Source organism: Bombus vosnesenskii, unplaced genomic scaffold, assembly GCF_011952255.1.
Source record: "Bombus vosnesenskii isolate JDL3184/JDL3185 unplaced genomic scaffold, Bvos_JDL3184-5_v1.1 scf7180000013272, whole genome shotgun sequence".
NCBI classification, from domain to species: domain Eukaryota; kingdom Metazoa; phylum Arthropoda; class Insecta; order Hymenoptera; family Apidae; genus Bombus; species Bombus vosnesenskii.
In genome coordinates this window covers 2,432,823-2,450,069 of record NW_022882930.1, presented here as the reverse complement: position 1 = coordinate 2,450,069, position 17,247 = coordinate 2,432,823, and the positions used below count along the sequence as shown (strand labels likewise).

General features: G+C 42.8%; 1 protein-coding gene across 4 annotated transcripts in view; it reads right to left on the bottom strand.

Annotated features, from left to right (window-relative positions):
* LOC117231266 overlaps window positions 1–3,917 on the bottom strand; it is a 46,858-nt gene extending 42,941 nt beyond the window's left edge. For 2 of the 4 annotated variants that reach the window (XM_033489544.1, XM_033489546.1), the window contains exon 1: window positions 3,786–3,917. The gene's annotated coding sequence lies outside the window, so the exon portion shown is untranslated. The remainder of the gene's footprint in view (window positions 1–3,785) is intronic. The other 2 variants (XM_033489547.1, XM_033489545.1) reach the window with 2 other exon arrangements.
* Between the last annotated feature and the right edge of the window lie 13,330 nt (window positions 3,918–17,247).

The following is a 17,247-nucleotide window of genomic DNA, read 5'->3' as shown; positions in this document are numbered from 1 at the left end:
ATAGGTATATCTATCTCTATGTGTGCACGTCCGTCTCTTCGTCCGTCTGTACACGTTAGAAGAGCGCGAGGAGCGCGCGCGAGCGCCCCTTTGGCCACGAGTACGGTAGCGATACGTTTCTCCGACAAATAAATAAAACGAAACCGTAAGCGAGGGAATAAAATGTGATTTACAACGGTGGAAAGACAATGGCCGAGGCTCCGCACGATAATGTATGCGGATGGCGCGGACTGGTACCCGGGGATACTGACTTCTGATTGGTCGTGCCCCGACGCCAGCGCTACAACGGAAAGCGATAAATAACTACGAGCAGATAAAACCTTTCTTTCTGCCTTGGGCTTAGCCTGGCCACTCTCTCGCATCGGGCTTAGCACTCGAGGCTTCTCTTTTCTCTTTCTCTCTCTTTCTCCTCTCTCTTTCCTTTTCCGTTCCTCTATCATCTCCTCCCTTCTTGTCTCGCCTCTCCTTCGCCCTCCTTTCTCGCTTTTCTCCCTCGTCTCCCTTTCCTTTTCTTCTTTTCTCGCCGTTGTCTCCCGTTCCGCCGCTTCCATCGACCGATTTCGAATCGTAAAGGCCGGTTCGCACGAATCACGACACCCGCGATACGCCATCCCTTCTATTCTCTTCTCTTGCATTTCCACCCTCGCATGCATCGACCGTCCCGTCGATTTTTCTGCGATTTTTCTGCGATTTTTCCGATTTCTTCTTCGTCGATCGTTCACGCTGGATGGAACGCAGATTCGCGGAAGGACTTATTTTTCTTGCCGCGGTTCGAGGAACGGGCTTTCCTTCCGTCCGGTTTTCGTCGAACAAAGATATCACGGCGACAGGAGTGGCTCCGGTGATTTGAACGGAAGATCGAGAAAGTCTTGTCGCTCGGTTCGGCGCCGCCCGGATTCGCTTTCGTCCTTTTCTGACACTGTAACTGGTCGTAGATTGCAGCGTGGTCGTAGAACGAGGTGGATTTCACGGAGGAGGCGGTTTATCGCACTGATTTGTGGTTTGGATTATTATCTCGAAATTTTGATTTGCAGTTTGCGTTATTGTTTTACCGATATTTTACGATCTTTATTTTACGCGCAAAGATGTAACTTTTAACCCATTTAACAAATAGATTGGCAATGTTGAGGTTTAACAGTTCAGAGAAAAGATACGCGTTTATGTGAAATTGAAATATTATTGTAGGAGTAGTAACGATAATTGACGCGAATTGTCGATACTCTGTCGTTGTTCTTCCTAGTTACTCGATAATTCGCTATCAAAAACGATTAAATTCGGTCTATATAAATATTATGTAACAACGTCGTTTCCCTGTCAATCTTTTTATATCAGTCGGTTTAAATAAAAATATGCTATTACGTGCACAATAACCAACGCGTAACCAGCCACATTTACATTCATATTCAGTCAATCGCTATAAAAACGTTCTTCCAACGTTCGATACGTTTTCCATGCGATTTCTCGTCACGTTTGTTCGTAGCTAACCCAAACACGACCATACTGTCGCAATCGAGGATGTAAATTTTTCCAGCAGTTTTCCTCGCTTCACCCTCGGGCCATGCTGTGACAATAGAAGGGAGAGACGGAACCAAGACGATCGATCGTTCACCGGCTCGAGATGGCAACTAAACTTAAAGGGGGACGTCGAAGGGAGACGCTCGAGCCGCCTTTACAGAAATATGATATTTTTCCCCATGGAGCAGCTTGTTAAAAAATATCGAAAAGCGAGGGTTCGATACCCTCGAAAGCGAGGAAAAGGTCCTTTCTAATTTTTCAGCGTTGCCGTGTCTCTATCCAGCAGTGTTACACCTCTAACGGCCATTATAATTTGCATCAAAAAAAAAAAAAAAAAAAAAGAAAAAAGAAAAAAAAGGGAAAAAAGACGAAAAGAACAAAGAGGAAAGAAAAAAGATATTCATTGACCACCGAATTCACTGAAATCAATAGAACAGCCTGTTCAAAGTCCTACTCTCGTGCGAATGGAATTTCCACGGGAACACGATCGAATTTCCATTTCAATCCCGCAAATGACTTTTTTACCCCCGTCGATTCGCGAGTGTTCGCGCTCAGCTTGGGCCGATAGCCAATTTCATAGAATCCCGTTTGGCAACGTGTCGCGCACGAGTGCCAACATTTTTCTTTTCATCGATCTCGGCCGTCAGTCAGAGAGGATTTAATTAAAAATCGCGAGTTACCGAAGCCATCCGATGAAAAACGTGGAAACGTCGCGGAGGGGCGAGTGTCGGAGAAGGGATAACCCAGGTCGATTTCAAATATTTTGCGCAAACGAGTCAGGAAGGGACTCCGCGACCGGATAGGTATAGAGATGCAATTATTTAAAACAGCAATCACGGAAATGAAAGAGCGGATTGAATAGAGAGCCACCAGAAGCTCGGTGAATATTCGAACGGCTTTCCCAGCTGGAAAAATTCTCTAAAGGCTTTCCTTCCGGGCCGGCGAACAGCAATGCAGATCAAAAATCAAACGTAACCGTGGAGTTGCTCGTTTTTTTTTTTCACCTCCGGTCTTTTTTCTCGTCCCACGTTTCTCGTTTCGAGCAGAGAAACTCGCGCACATGTGCGTTTGCGACACCCTCGCTTTTAATCTTCAGTGTTTTATTTGCTACCGTAACACGCGTGCAGCGTGTATCGGAAGAATCGATGGGAAAGATTCGTGTTACGCGTTCGAAGACGATTGTAAAAATGTTTGAAACGAATGAAAGGTCTTGTTGAAAATTATGTCGCGTGGATCACATTGAAACATCAAATTTCGTTTTTGAAAATGACAGTAATCGGTATTAGAAGTGGGAAGATCTGTGATTGCATCGGCGGATCAACAACCTTTTAACCGGTATACCAAATTTTCTAATTCATCTTATTCAAATACGTTTACTTGTCAATTTTTATAAATCGTTCATTCCGATGCTCCATGCGTAAAATCGCTGAAAATGGACATTGTCTATTTTTCTTTGTATTTTTATTCGTCGTATAAACGAATACTTTCATATATAGCTCTCTAGCGTTTAATCTACTTATATTCGATCAGGCGGCGGAATTGTTTGCCTTTTTCCTTGGATCTCGTTACGTTGCGTACCATTACCGCTGTACCTTTTACCGGAACCATTGTGCGCAACTAATGCGCCGGAAAATGCAACACGCGGAAGGGATTTTTATTTGTTCGTTAGCGTGCCGTGCGCGTTACTTGATTGTTCGGCCTGCTTTGTTCGTAAGGGAGCAGGCTGATTATTATCTTCTTATTGAGCTTCTATGTAGTTCGTAGGTTACGCGTTGCACGGAGATTTTCTTTTACGAATGTCAATCGCGTTTCTGGATAATCGTAAATAGCTTTCGTTTGGGTCTCTTTTTCATTCCATGCACAATGGCAAATCTCGACTAATTTATTCTTTTCTCACGTACCGATCCCGTTATATATAACAGATATATCGATTATATCAAACGTTGTCTCTTTGGACGATCCGAAGAAAATTCCTCGACGATTGATTTACTTTAAAAAAGTTTCGTTCATCGTTGCATCGATAGCAAAGGTATCCTTGACAAAATCACTAAATGTACGTTGGTTTCCTTTAAAATTCTCCACGATACGCTTTCCAATACGTACAATGTCGACTACGCGAGTCGCGTTTGTGTAATCGAGGGATCATCTCCCGGGCGTTCAACTTTTCACGCAGTTCGACGCGAAATGATATTAAGTTTATTGTGGAAGCATGATCGATGGTCGGTCGAACGATTACGCCGATTACGAAGAAGATCCCTGTATTTACTCACACGAGACGGACACCCCTGATCAAGGTTCGAGAACGACCTTTGCCACCTTTCCCTCCCTTGAATCTGCCCTCGGTGACTTCTGCCGCCTTTTACCGGACCCTCTTGAAAACTGGCTGTCGCCTTTTGTGTTTGCCTCGCACCAGTGAGAAGGCAACCCTCCCCCGGTATTCGCTATTGACCCTGATGATTGATCATTTTGATTTGATAATAGGCTATGATAGCATCGACGTAGAGTAGGCGGAGACCGCCGATAAAATGCTTGCGATATTCTGGACGCTCTTTGGTAAATTAACGTGGAAAATATCGCGATTTCTGCTTTCAACGTATTACCAATCGTTGGTGTAGATTTCTTTGTACTAAAGTTTCACGCTATGGATATTAATATAACGATTCTTTATTTTACATTACCATTGTAATGGAATAATTATCTGTTTGATCGCATCTGCCGGTTTTAAGAACTTGACGATTTCTTCGCAGCGATTTTATTTCTATAATATTTATTGTACGATAATGGAGCTAACAATGCTCGTCAAAATATTCGAGTATTCTATATTAATCGGCGTCATCGTCAAATCGAATATTCTCGCAATATTACATTCGAAAATAATCGAGTCGTAGCTCTTGGTTCTTGAATCACGGTTCCTAATTGTTGAAAGAGATGCTACAATTAACGTCGATATCGGTCATGCTCTTCTCCAAATGATCTTTCAAGCCATGCCTAAAATATAAATTTTCATATAAAATTAGCAGAAGCCCCGCAAATTTTTAAAGCTCGTTGAAAGCTTCTTCGCTCGTCGCTAACAAATCGCGTAAGAAATGCATGGGCTAGGATTTTGCCAACAGTTCTTCTCTTTTCTAGAGACTTTGGGTATCGGGGCTTTAATATTCTTCGACAAACGTTCCACCCCTGAAGACCAGCGAGACGAAAGGGGGAGTTTTCGCTCTGGTCGCCTCGCGGTTCGCTTCGAATTTTAATAACTCGGAGAATGCTCAGAATCCAATAATGTCCCCCGATCGACTCTGCTCGTACGAGTACGCGCTTTTCTTCGCGTACGAGTCGCCAGATTCGCCGGCTTATGCCCCTCAGCCGCTTCGGTGCCCGTTATATCCGCTTCTCTTTCTAGCTTCTCTCGCGAATTCTCCCTTGGACCTTCTTCGACCCTCGATCTCTTACGTACGACCACTCCCTCGCCTGGAACTGCTGGAAATCTCATATTCTGGAATGACGACGCGACTTCGACCCCTCGATTCCCCATCCCTTCGTGTCTTTCCGTGGATATTCTTCTTTCTGGCACCGAAATGTTCGCCATACCGCCGTTCCAGCCTCGATTATGAATAAATTTCGACCGTGTTTCTCGAGATACGGACGGTTTCATAGTTGATGGCAGATGAATTGTTTGGTAGCTGTCTTGGAGGCCGGGGAACGTTTGCCTCTCTCGCTTGGTTTCGACGTAATACGAGTTCTATGGTATTTTATATAGTATTTGAGCTTAGGTCGTGGATATGGTAAATTACACGAATCATATGGCGAACCAAAGTATAAATTACAACGCGAGTTATGTTATAAATGATATTTCAATTGCGTAAATAAATGCCTGTTTTAGGAGGTAGAAAGTCTTGAAGAAATTAGATTTGTGCATCGGGAATGTAGAAAGATTCGCGTTTCTTTCGATGTATTATCGTTTCATCGACGATTTGCGGTTTCCCTCAATTAAAATGTATTTTACAATTTGTTCGGTTGATTTTTGATCGATGGTTGGTACTTGGTGGAATTCTAAAGTAAATTCTAAGTCCTTTATTCGTAGTTCGTGTATTTGTTGTGTAACTATTCCATCTGAAACGAACAATAAGATTCCACGAGGAAATAAAATTTGCATTCCTCTCGAAAAATTCGAAACGTTTGTTTCTTTGCTACGCGCTCAACGGAATCATTAAACCGTGAAAGCTAAATTACCAACGATACCACCGTTTTTCTCTGTACGATCGGTATGCGATAGATCTCTCGAAGAAACTCCTTTCCCTATAGTGATATTTCGCCTGCATATTTGTCACGGCCGATGCTCATGGTACCGAGCCAAGCATTCCGGGATCAAACTCGAAACGACTAAAATTCGAATAAAACCGTCATTGTGTCCGCGCCAATTGCGAAAACTTTCTCGTAAAATTCTCCTTTACTTTAAAAGACAATAAATGGCTAAAAGCCATCGGAAAAACTATTTCGCGTTTAGTCATCGCCGAGTAACGTTAAAATCCGGAAGCCGATAAAACTGGACTTACTACCTTCGCACGTAAGATCGGCTCTTTCATTTATAACGCAAAAGCACCTAAATGAACTTGATGAATCAAACTATATATTAATTACATTCTTAAACGAACACCTAAACTACAAGATCAAAGATAAAAATTGTACGTACTGCATAAAGCGACACAAGAAATCCATGTGGATATACTTGGGACAATGTAGAGTAGAGAGAGCTTTTCCTACCAGATAATTTTGTTATGAATTCCAAATTTCTTCTCCCGATATCGACAGTAATTTACCTCGCTTTAATTCATTTCCTACGAAAGAATTGCCGAAGCTGCAGAATTCTTCTAAGCTCATTTTCTCTTTAAATTCTTAGATCTATCTGGAACGCGTACCGATTCCAAAGTTTTGACCGATTTTTTCTCAACCTGCAACTATTTCGTTAACAAACTTCCTCGTGGTAAATCTTGTCGACTATATTCACCCTAATTTCCACTACTCCTCCTTATGCTACCCTCATCTTCGTCGCTCTAACCATTTTTCCATCTCTTTATCCGTGTTTCTCAGTCGTAGTCGGAGCCTTCGCGAAGAGGATCAGCTCTGCGACGAAGGTGAAAGACCATCGGGGATTTCGAGGGTAGTTGCACCCCGAACGATAGATTTCCAGAGCTCTCTGATCAGGCAGAAGGGAAGGGGGAGGGGTTTACGTGGAACGCGAAGTCGCTCGCGATAGAGTCACTCTCGTCGATGTCCCGGAACGAGAATGGCGAATCGAGGATCGTAGAAGAAAAAGAGAGGTTCGATGGGGACTGGAGGGGTTCTCGGAATAAGGTAAGGATAATCGAAGCAATCGAACGCCGCTGCCGGGCTATAGACGAGGGCGTTGGGCCGCGAAATGAATTCCACCCTTGCAGCTCGAGCGGGGCTGGAAGAAAGCGAGCGCCCTCGCGCTATCTCACACGTATGCACGGACACATGGTCGCCGTGAAACGACGCTCCGGGCTGCTCGGAGAATGATAACGTCGCGCTAGAACGAAGATTTGTGAATACATTAGAGAAAATGCACGGCAGTCGGAGGAAAAAGAGGGTGAACTGTGAGGGATAGCGGGTTCCTCGGGGGAAACGCCTTGGAATCGTCTTCTGCTGGTGTATTTATCTTCTTAGGATCGCTTACGACTCGTGGCGAGTCAACGAACTTGGAACTCGGCCCTCCCTGGTATTCCAGGAGAGATTGTCGCACCCCGAGACAACAGACGAGGGTTGTGAGCGTTCTTTGATTGCTACGAACTTTCGGCGATGTGTAACAGTGTTATTTGTATGGCGGTGGACTTGACATTTGGTGAGGAAACGGACGGAGAGAATGGAAAGTTTCGTAATAGTAGAGAGTTTCGTGGTTTTGAGTTTCGAACGTGTATAAATTGGCTGAAACGGGTTGTTCGTTACGTACGGTATGCTAAGTTTCGTGATTAAATTAGAATTGCAACTTTTCTACGTTTCTGCGACTGTGTAACTTTAACGAGCAACTTAAACTCATAGTCTACTGTGATTTCATAAATAGATAGCAAATACTACGTCTAATTACCGATTCGTTATTAATTTCCATTCTTTTGATCGAATACCGAATTCGAATACCAGATTCAAATAGGAAATTCGAACGATACGTAGAAATGCTAAATATCAAATTTAAGTGGCCATTTCAATAAACGTTGTTTAAAATATCGTCATTAAGAATCAAGCAATTTATCTAAATACTTACGAACGATAATCTACGTATCATATACACTGACGTGTGGAACAAGTAGATCGCGAATCAATTTGCGCTCGTTTAAAAAGCTTGTTAGCGCCTGGTAGAGATCGTTTGTTCTCGGTCCCAGTTCTATCATCCTCGAGGACGCCTAATTCTCAGCTGGACGAAGCGATCGACTGGATCTAAATTGCCCCCGTTACTCTCGTTTCACGAGGCTAGACTCGGAACGTTCAAAGGGCAACGTGTTTCGCGACAGTGATAAAAAGAGTCGTCGGTATTACGAAGGTGGAGACATCGTTTCGTGGGTCTGGGTCGAACGTGTTTCCCTTCTCTGTTATTTCTCGAGGGCCACCTCCGCCACTTTCTTGCTCGCGCACTCTCCTGGCGAGAGACTGATGGCGGTTTATATTACGCGGATTCATATTACCACCAATTAAACTCCTATACTACCTCGAGCCTGTGGTGTTCATACGTTATACTGGGGGATACGGGACGTTGGTACCTGGTGCACGATTCTTCTACACGTTCGCGTTTAACGTTTTCTAACGGGTGTTTCTACTCGATCTCTATTCCAGGTCCCGTGTTTAAGATTAGACTGCGGATTTTGGTGCATTTACGAGGAACTCGAAAGTGCAAAGTTGTACACGATACGAATATCTTTTAACGAAACAGTTGTTTCCAGCGTACGTTTAAAAATAGGAACAGGCATAAGAATCGGCAGTCGAGTTATGACAGATAAATATACGATTTTAAAGATTTTTAGATGTCTCGTGGAATCCGGTTTAAGAATGATCTTCTGTACGCTGGTGATTAATATCTTATCTTCTCCTGTGTCTATCTTCCGAGCAGCTTATTCGTTTCGTCTCTATCCATGAATTTTAATTCTGTGGATTTTTTGAACACCGTTCGCATACATATTTCACGATCGTGACACTCGAGGAATGCAGATTGTTCGATTCAGTTGGTCATTAGTCGAAGAATCGACGGTGTTGCTTAGTCCCCGTGTATCGGTTTCAGTTCATTATCGCAATTAGAAGAATGTTTGCTCCTTCGGAAATTACCTGGCGACCTTTGCGTGCAACGATTCCGCTTGCGAAAAGTCCCCTGGGCGAGGTGACTCGCAATTATTGGCAAAAGTCATGCAGTCAGAACGAACGAAGAAGAGTCAAGGAGGGTCAATGATTTCGATATCTTTGTTAATTCTCTCCTTATCGCCGTTCTTACGGAAACGAAAGGCTATCCGAAGTTTCCTCTTTCGATAAAGAGTCAACGTAAAGAGCCACGTGAAACGTAAGCCCAGCGATTGAAAGCAGTTTCATATTTTTCGGTATCCTCAAAGATTTCGTGACAATATCGTTTAGAAAATTACCCAAAGGATATCTCACGTTAGATATAATGTTTTTATCCATCTAAGTTTAGATTTCAGCGTAGAAATTAGACAATTTGATACTAATTTTAGCTACGAAATATTGATTTGAATATTATTTAGAAAAATATTACTACTTCGATCGTCGACTTTCCAACTTTCTAACGTAAATTCACTTTGTAATGTCTTGTTTCGAATATCGTTGCACGTCGTTCAGAGTCACCCGGTGTGTATGGATGCGAGGATACCACCGCGCGAGAGGAGACATTAATATTAAGCGTCCCCACTCGGGCAGCACAAAGATCGCCGATAAGATTTTTATAGTACGACCGGGTGGCGGCAGACTCGCGCATTGCCAAATCGCGCTAAGCTTCTTCGTCTTAAATTTTACATTGACCAATATTACACGTCACCTTTTTTTTGCATCCTCCTGTCTGTTCAGAAATTAACTTTTTAAGTCAAACTGATCAACTTCTGCGAGCTTAATCTTTTAATTAAAATAAAAAAAAGAAAAAAGAATCGCATATCAATCGCGCGTTTTAGTAATAAAAATTTTTTGAAATTAAGATTAAGAAATATTCGGAAGGTCGATCGATTTAACTTGCGAATTCTATAAACATTTCGAAGTATTTATAGAAATATCCATAGTCTAGCGATTTCTTAGTTACAAAGATTCTACGAAGCAATATACGAAAGCAAAATTAAACGCTTCTGTCCGAGTTAAATTATCCTACTCCTGCGTCCTTCGTCACTAAGAACTTCCTCGACCTCCAGCCTCTCAGAGAACGTATTCGTTTCATCGACTAAATTTCCAGTGAGGAAGTTGCCAGCCGAAAGATTTATTTTAAGAATCTCTGGCCCGTGACGTGGAAGGACTCACTGACCGTCGGAATGTCTTCGGCACGGAATTATCCTGCCGGATTGAAATGAGTTCTAAGAATCGGGGTACGAGAATTGGCTCGCTCCGGTACCGTTCTAGAGAGTCTAGGAAATTAATAGCTCTTCTATCGTTCAACCTGCTAATTTTAGATGAAATGTTTTTATACATATTTTTCTCCTTATTCTTATTGTTTCGTTCATTGGAATTATCTCATCGGAAGACGTTGATTTTCGAGTACTGATTCACTCGGTGCTGACTGAAATAAGTAAATGAGCTTTTTAAGCAATTTGAATTGCAAAATTCTTGTGTAATTTTCGTTCTAGAATTTCTATTGCCGCATAAAAGAAGGAGCAATACGTTTGCTTCGATAGTGCAAGAGATTTCACGAATATTGCATAACGGAGGATTCTACGTTTTTTTGCAATGACTATTTTAACGTGTTTGGACTTTCACGGTGATAGATTTGCATATTTTCTCTGGTTATGGCGTGTAACCAACGAAATAGGAGAAAAGTCGTAAACGTAGCTTTGTAAATCGAGGTTTGAATCGCTAACTACATCAACTATCGTCTAACAAATTTAGAAAAGAGAAACCTTTACGAAATTTGTCATTTATACAAAATGCAACGGCACAAACTACCAACGTCTTTTTCGAATCTACGCTTTAATTTTTTATTTCGTTCCTAAATAACAAACTAACAAAAAAAAAAGAGAAACGACAAAAGTAAAATGACTGTCTCTGAAATTCACGTGGACGATCCTGGCCGAATCCTGGCGATTCGATCTTGGCCGGAGAATCATAGTCCGGCCAGTCTGACGAGGAGGAAGCTATCGGCTCGAGACACGAGAATTCAGCGCTGGACTAGCCCGAAGCTTGTTCGGGATTGAAAGTTCACTGGCATTGGAATTATCGTGAGGGCAACGATACGTGCGAATCACGTCGCGAGTCACGGCCCCTTTCGTGACCGGCGCTCGTGAATGCCGATGGGCGTATTCGTGTATACGTCCGAAAGGGAGAATCGATCTGAAAAGATCGAGCGGACTGTCCGTACGGAGGCATCGGTAGCTGCCTTCTCTTATTGATTAACAGAACGTTACGCCTTCGCTCCAACGTTTCGAACGTCGATCACCTTTGAATCGGGTGATGATCGTGCGACGTCTCATCGTGATCGAGTTGACGGCAGGATTTTGTCTCGTAATTGGAATTTTGATGGGATAGATACGTATTGGGTTGATGCATGTGAAACCGTTTTTCCACATAAGAGTTCGATCGAGACGGTTTCTTTGGAACCTCGTATTAAACCATAGATTCTCTCCTTGAAATCGTATTTGCAGTGCATATAGAGAAAGTATTTTTTTAGCAGGTCTTATATCTCGTTGTCAATTTCTTCTTTTTGCAATTATTTGAAGATGCGATTAAATGGTACGAAATTTAATATACAATAGACCTGTACTAATTAAAAGGAAATTGCAATTAGTACACGGTTAACTGGAATTTTGTCCATCGAGTACATTCGTCTGAACGCGATCTTCTATCGTGCGAACGAAAAATAATAAGCGGCGGACAAAACGGATGAACTCGTATTACGTAAATTCCGCGGTTATATCAACTGTTTGCCCCCACAAGTTCGGACAAACGGAGTTTTACTACAAAATTTCACGCGTTCTCCGTTCGAATGCAACGTCGCGCGTAGCCGAAGGTGGGTCCGTAACATTGTTATCATCGCCGGACGTGTAAAAGTCAGCCCGTTTCGTAGCGCACTTTGAAATTTCGAATCACGTCGCAGAGACGCGGCCGTTGTGTCCGCGATCCTTCGCGATCGGTTGTAAACGCCGCGACGTAATTTGTGGAAATTCGCTTTATGGCCGTACGCGATCGGTGTTCGATCCAAGCAACCTCGACAACGAACGAGCTTTTCACCGTGAATGTTACTCGAAGTTGGCAGAATAGTCGAGAACCGAACATCGATCCTGTACTTACGTAACGAAGTCAAGAAATCAACAAAAATTGATCGGTTCGACTGCGTACAGGCCCGCACGTATTTCTCTATAAGCGAGCATCATCAACGAATGTTTCTCTTTTCCACGAACGTTCGCCCTCTGTAAAAGCCTCGGCAACCACCACTGTGGTGTCTAACTTTTCATTCGTCCGCTAAGTTTCTTTCTTTATCGGGCGACTGTGCCGCAACGAAAGCGTTTAGCTTTCGAGGAAGAACTTGGTGAAGATAAATAAGGAGAAGCGACGGCGAAAAGGAGAGCTGACCGTGCGACAGAGAAAAGGGGAGAGGGTGGAATCTGTTCGCGAGGGAAGTTGAATAAAAGTGGAAGAGCGAGAAAGAGGAGAAGCGCGAAGCAAGCAAGTGGCCCTTTTGTAGTCGTTGGGTGATAATTTTTAATCAGTGCGCCCGTTGGTCCACCGTGAACGAACTCGTTCCTTTGTGCTCCTTTCGCGGGCAACTGGCCAAGGAAAGGTATTGACCCAGACCAAAGGCTTCCAGGCGGAAGGACAAAAGTTTCGGGATAATTGGAAGTGGTCGGACGCTGCGGACCCGAAAATGCATAATCGTGCCGCGCTGATTTTCAATGGGACCCGGCGTTATCTTTGAAATCGTGGTTTTAAGGGCTCCTTAGAGGCTCACGATGTTTGTTGTTAATTTAGAAGGCGATCATCCGTTTCAAGTTGCATTAGATGGGTTATTCGCAACATTTTTTGTCGCTTTGTTGACAACGCCGTAAGATGTAGATCGAAATAAGATGTAGATGCTTTTAATTGACCAAATATATATTTATTCTAATATCGCTATAAGCTACATAGCTTACAAGCGAGAAAAGAATGCTTCTGCAGAAAGAACGCTCTTTTCTGTTTCTCGTACTATTTTCTTTCAACATTCGTTAAGAATACTGTCCGAAATTTCATATTATAAAAGCGATAATTATCATCCGCAAGGACAAAAGTCCAGCGAAAATGAAACTATAAAATCGAATCGGCCGACTTACACGAGTACGTCTTGCATGAAACATCATCGATCTCCTCTGAAATCTGCATTCTCAAAATTCCTAAACCTTTCCGACTTCTGTGCAAATTTCTTACCTAACCTAATGCAGCGTTGCTTATACTCGGAGCTTTCAAGACGACCCGACCATATTCAAGCGTGCAGTAAACTCATTTCGGTTGGCGAGGCGTTCTGACGATTTGCCGGTCGCGCCTCGTGCACCCAAAAGAACGAAACGAAATTGCGTGGCTACCATAACCCCGAGGTCCTCCGCCGCGTTAGTCGGTGAGCTCGTGGCACAGCTTCCTCCAGGGTCCACGAAGGTATGCGGCCACGAAGAGGACTAGACTGCGGGGCACGCGGAGCGTCACCGGAGGCTATTAGGTGTGCGGCATTCCGAGGTTCCTGGCTTTGCAAGGGCAAACCGCGGCGATCTACACGTCCACGCAGGCGAAATCATTCCTAGCGGCTAGAGAGTCCTTGCTTAACACACTTCCTATCAATCTGATTTCGAATTGCCAGACTGCGCGTTTATGGGAAGCAAATGAATGCGAATGTATTAGGTTGGCAATTAAGTGATTGCGGATTTTGTCATTTGGTGGTATTGACAAAATCCGCAATTACTTAGTTGCCAACTCAATACAAAGAAACGTGTACAATTTTCAAAGCGAAAGATAAAATATGCAGAGAAGTCGGTGATGATGATAGATAAAAAAATAAAACGAGAAAGTCATTTTATCCTAACTATTACTTTGAGACGAAACCTTACAAGAAGAAAAGAATTTCTATCGACGTTAGTTTACGTCACGAATTCTTTACAAATCATCGTTCGAAACGCGAGTCGTCTGGAAATAGGATACTTTATACAAAATTCTATGAAAACAATATGAAAATTCAAATCGTACCTAGTTTCCAAATGTTAAGTTAAGTTAAATGTTAAATGAATCTGTTACTCGGCTCGTCGATTATTTAACGAATCAATTGTACGAAGATACTGTCGGCTCGTTAATGGATCCACGCGAAAAAATAAAAATGTTGGAAGTTGTATATATAGAAAATACAGGAATAGAATTGGTTTGGTATCCGTCGTTGATGGAGCAGCTATTGGTGGCGTGGGTGAGCGGTCAGGCGTATGTATACGTGTTTGCGTATAAAGGGAATACACCGGTGGTGTGGGTGCCGCATTCCAAGGCCCATTCAGACGGCCATGCCCAACGATGTCAGACATGCCCACAAACAGACAGGCAGACGCCCGGGCGAACCTTTTCTCAATCAGGCCGATGCGTTCTAAGTTAATTGTCCCGCACTTTTGGTATGTCGTCGTAATTCTTTCAGTCCCGTCTCGTTAAAACGTGACCCACCACGCAAGAAAAATATCCGTCCTTTGTGCATCGATTTCCCGTTCATTTTCGTTCGTCTGTTTCATCGTCGAACCTGTCTGTACGATGACGTGTTAAACAGACGAGCTTTAATCGTTACAGGGGGATAATAAAGCAGACCGAGTTCATAAATTACAGTTTTTAAAATCGCGTTATGAATTACAAGTAAATTTCAGTCCGACATTTATGTATAAAATTTACCCACGTTCGATCGAATCGAATAACACAATGAAAATAAATTATACAAAATAATTATATAGCTAAGTGAAATATAGAAGAATAATCTTACGTTGTCACGATAACTTCAGCCGAATCGACGCGACGCTTCGACACAGAACCTTAACATCCTTTTACACAATGAGAAACCGAATACCACCTTTCCAACTCCAATAAATCCATCCAACCGAGCGAATCTCGTCTAACCACACGATCAAGCCATCCTTGCCATACGAATATTAAGAAAAAAGAAGAAGCTCATTAACTATGCGCGGCGTACGATTCCAAGGAACTCAGCATGGACCTAAGGGATCCGAGCAAAAAGATATCCGAGACGGTTTCGTCCGCCGTTTCCTAGTCAAATTAAAGCCTCTGCCAACTGTTCGGTGAGCGAGTTTTAATCCAACGAAACGAGAGAGGACTGGCGATCGCGTTTAATCGGCGAAGACCAGCCGCGGATCGGCATTGTTTTGTGGAATTAGGATCGAGATTCGAGAGCGGCCTGGCCAAACGTAGAAGAAGAACGGGTCGTCGAGAAGATCGAAAGAAGAGCGAAGAAAGGAGAGAGGAATGGAACAGGGACGAATCCTCGAGGAGGAGACGGAGATGCCGGTGGTTTTCGCATACCTTTAATATCTCCGCACACAGAAGAGGTCCTTTGGATAGCTGTTGGACAGGCACGGCGATGACGTGACACTACTGGAGTTAAGTGGCGAAACGCGCGGACAAAAAGCCCCATGAAAAACCGAGGCGAAACCGAGGCGAAGCGGCTAAAACAAAGGAGGTGTGGAGGTGTGACGAAACGCCGTGAAGAGAACTGGAGGAACAGCTCGCCGGAACCTTCTATCGGTCTCTCTTTCTCCTTTCTTCCGTTCGCCATAAAACGCGCTCCCAAAATTCGCATTTTCGTTTCTTTCTCCTCCTTCTTTTTTTTTTTTTTTTAATATCTAATTTATTTTTAAGGTTTTTGTAGTTTCTTGGAATTTTCAGAGATTTCTTGATTGGACAGAGTCGTGGTTTATCGTTAGTGTTAAATCAACGATATGTCGATGGAAAATAAAGTCGATGGAAGATACCGAAGTCGTAATGAAAAACTTTTGAATGCGGTGGAATCTTAATTATCTGTATTATAATTATGCCCTGCGATATGTAATTTAATTTTTTCATTTTTTCTCCACTTTTCAATAAAAATCTAACGATTTACTGTCAGTTTCTATCCTAACTTTCCGGCCTATGTCTAACAGAGTCGAGTTTTAAAGAAGACATTTACTGGCTGCAAAAAGGCAAGAGAACGAAATATCCTCGATGCAGGAGGACCATCGAACTCGCAACGAAACTCGATCAGACCCAGGGAAGATTATGAGGCTAGCTCGCGTGAGTCGGGATAAAAATTATTTTTCGCCTTGATTGAGATCTCTTGGGAACAGGTTCGTGAGGCAGTGGTACGTACGTGTGAACCGTGTTACAAGATCCAGCCCTATGAAATATCAATGGCTTATTACTAATGTAATCTTTCGTTCAATGCTCGATGATTGCCAGACAAGCTACCGTGCGCTTCGGCGCGGATGTTCGATCGAAAAACTTTTTTTTTTGTTTGTACAGGTACCACGGATCGTCGATCCTTTATAGAATTGATACAACAAATTATTCATCTACCAAAGTATATTGTTACATTTGTTAGTTGGAAACAAAGAAATATTTGTATATTATTGATTGCATAGATCTTTAAACTGCGAGGTTCGTAGCTAGCAAAGGTCTTTCGATAGGATTTAACCGATCGTTCCTCGCAAAAATATTCGTCGCTTATCATTCAGATAACAGACATTAGAAGGGATTTAAACAATTTTTCAATAATGACATTTTTCTTGTCAAACGATAATAATTTTTATTCGACGAAATAATGAAAATTCCATTCTGAAGAATATGACATCTCGCTCTTAGGATTAATCTTCCGAAAATATCTCTAAATGTACGACTGTCGTCCAAAAGAAGAAGTGCATCAAGAAAAATCATTTTTAGAACGAGACAGGGATACACGACCGATCAAAGAGTGTTCTTTCATTCTCGATCGGAAGGAGGACGAGGGTGAAGTGACAGGGGTTGGGAAAAGTAATCGAAATAAATCCAAGAGAGCGGAGTGAGCTCGGGCTTGCATGCCAAACGGCCATTTTTAAAACTCCACCGGGAAAATAAGAAAAACTCATCAAGTAGGGATGATTGCCGTTCCCTCCACCGTGAACCGCCGACAACCCTCGCCCACGGGAGCCACCACGGGTCTCTATGCTATTCCATGTCTGTAATCTAGGCTTCCCCCCCTTCTTCCATGGGTCCTCAGGAATTCGCCTACGGGTTATTGTCCAAGTATCTTCGCTATGTTGACCTTCAATAATGAAAGAATACCTTGGAAGAACGATACACAGGAGTGGATCTGCAGGGACGCGAAAGATGCCGAAGATTAGGCCGAGAGTAATATTAAACGAGCCGGTTGGGCTGTTACAATGGTTGGAAAAATTTGATGAAAATTTTAGGTGAGTTTAGAATTTGTCTCTGTATTATTGTTATTGTTATTATTATCATGATTATTGTCGTAACTAATAATCGTGGTTTAGTTTCAAATTTTGATTGTACGAAGGTCGA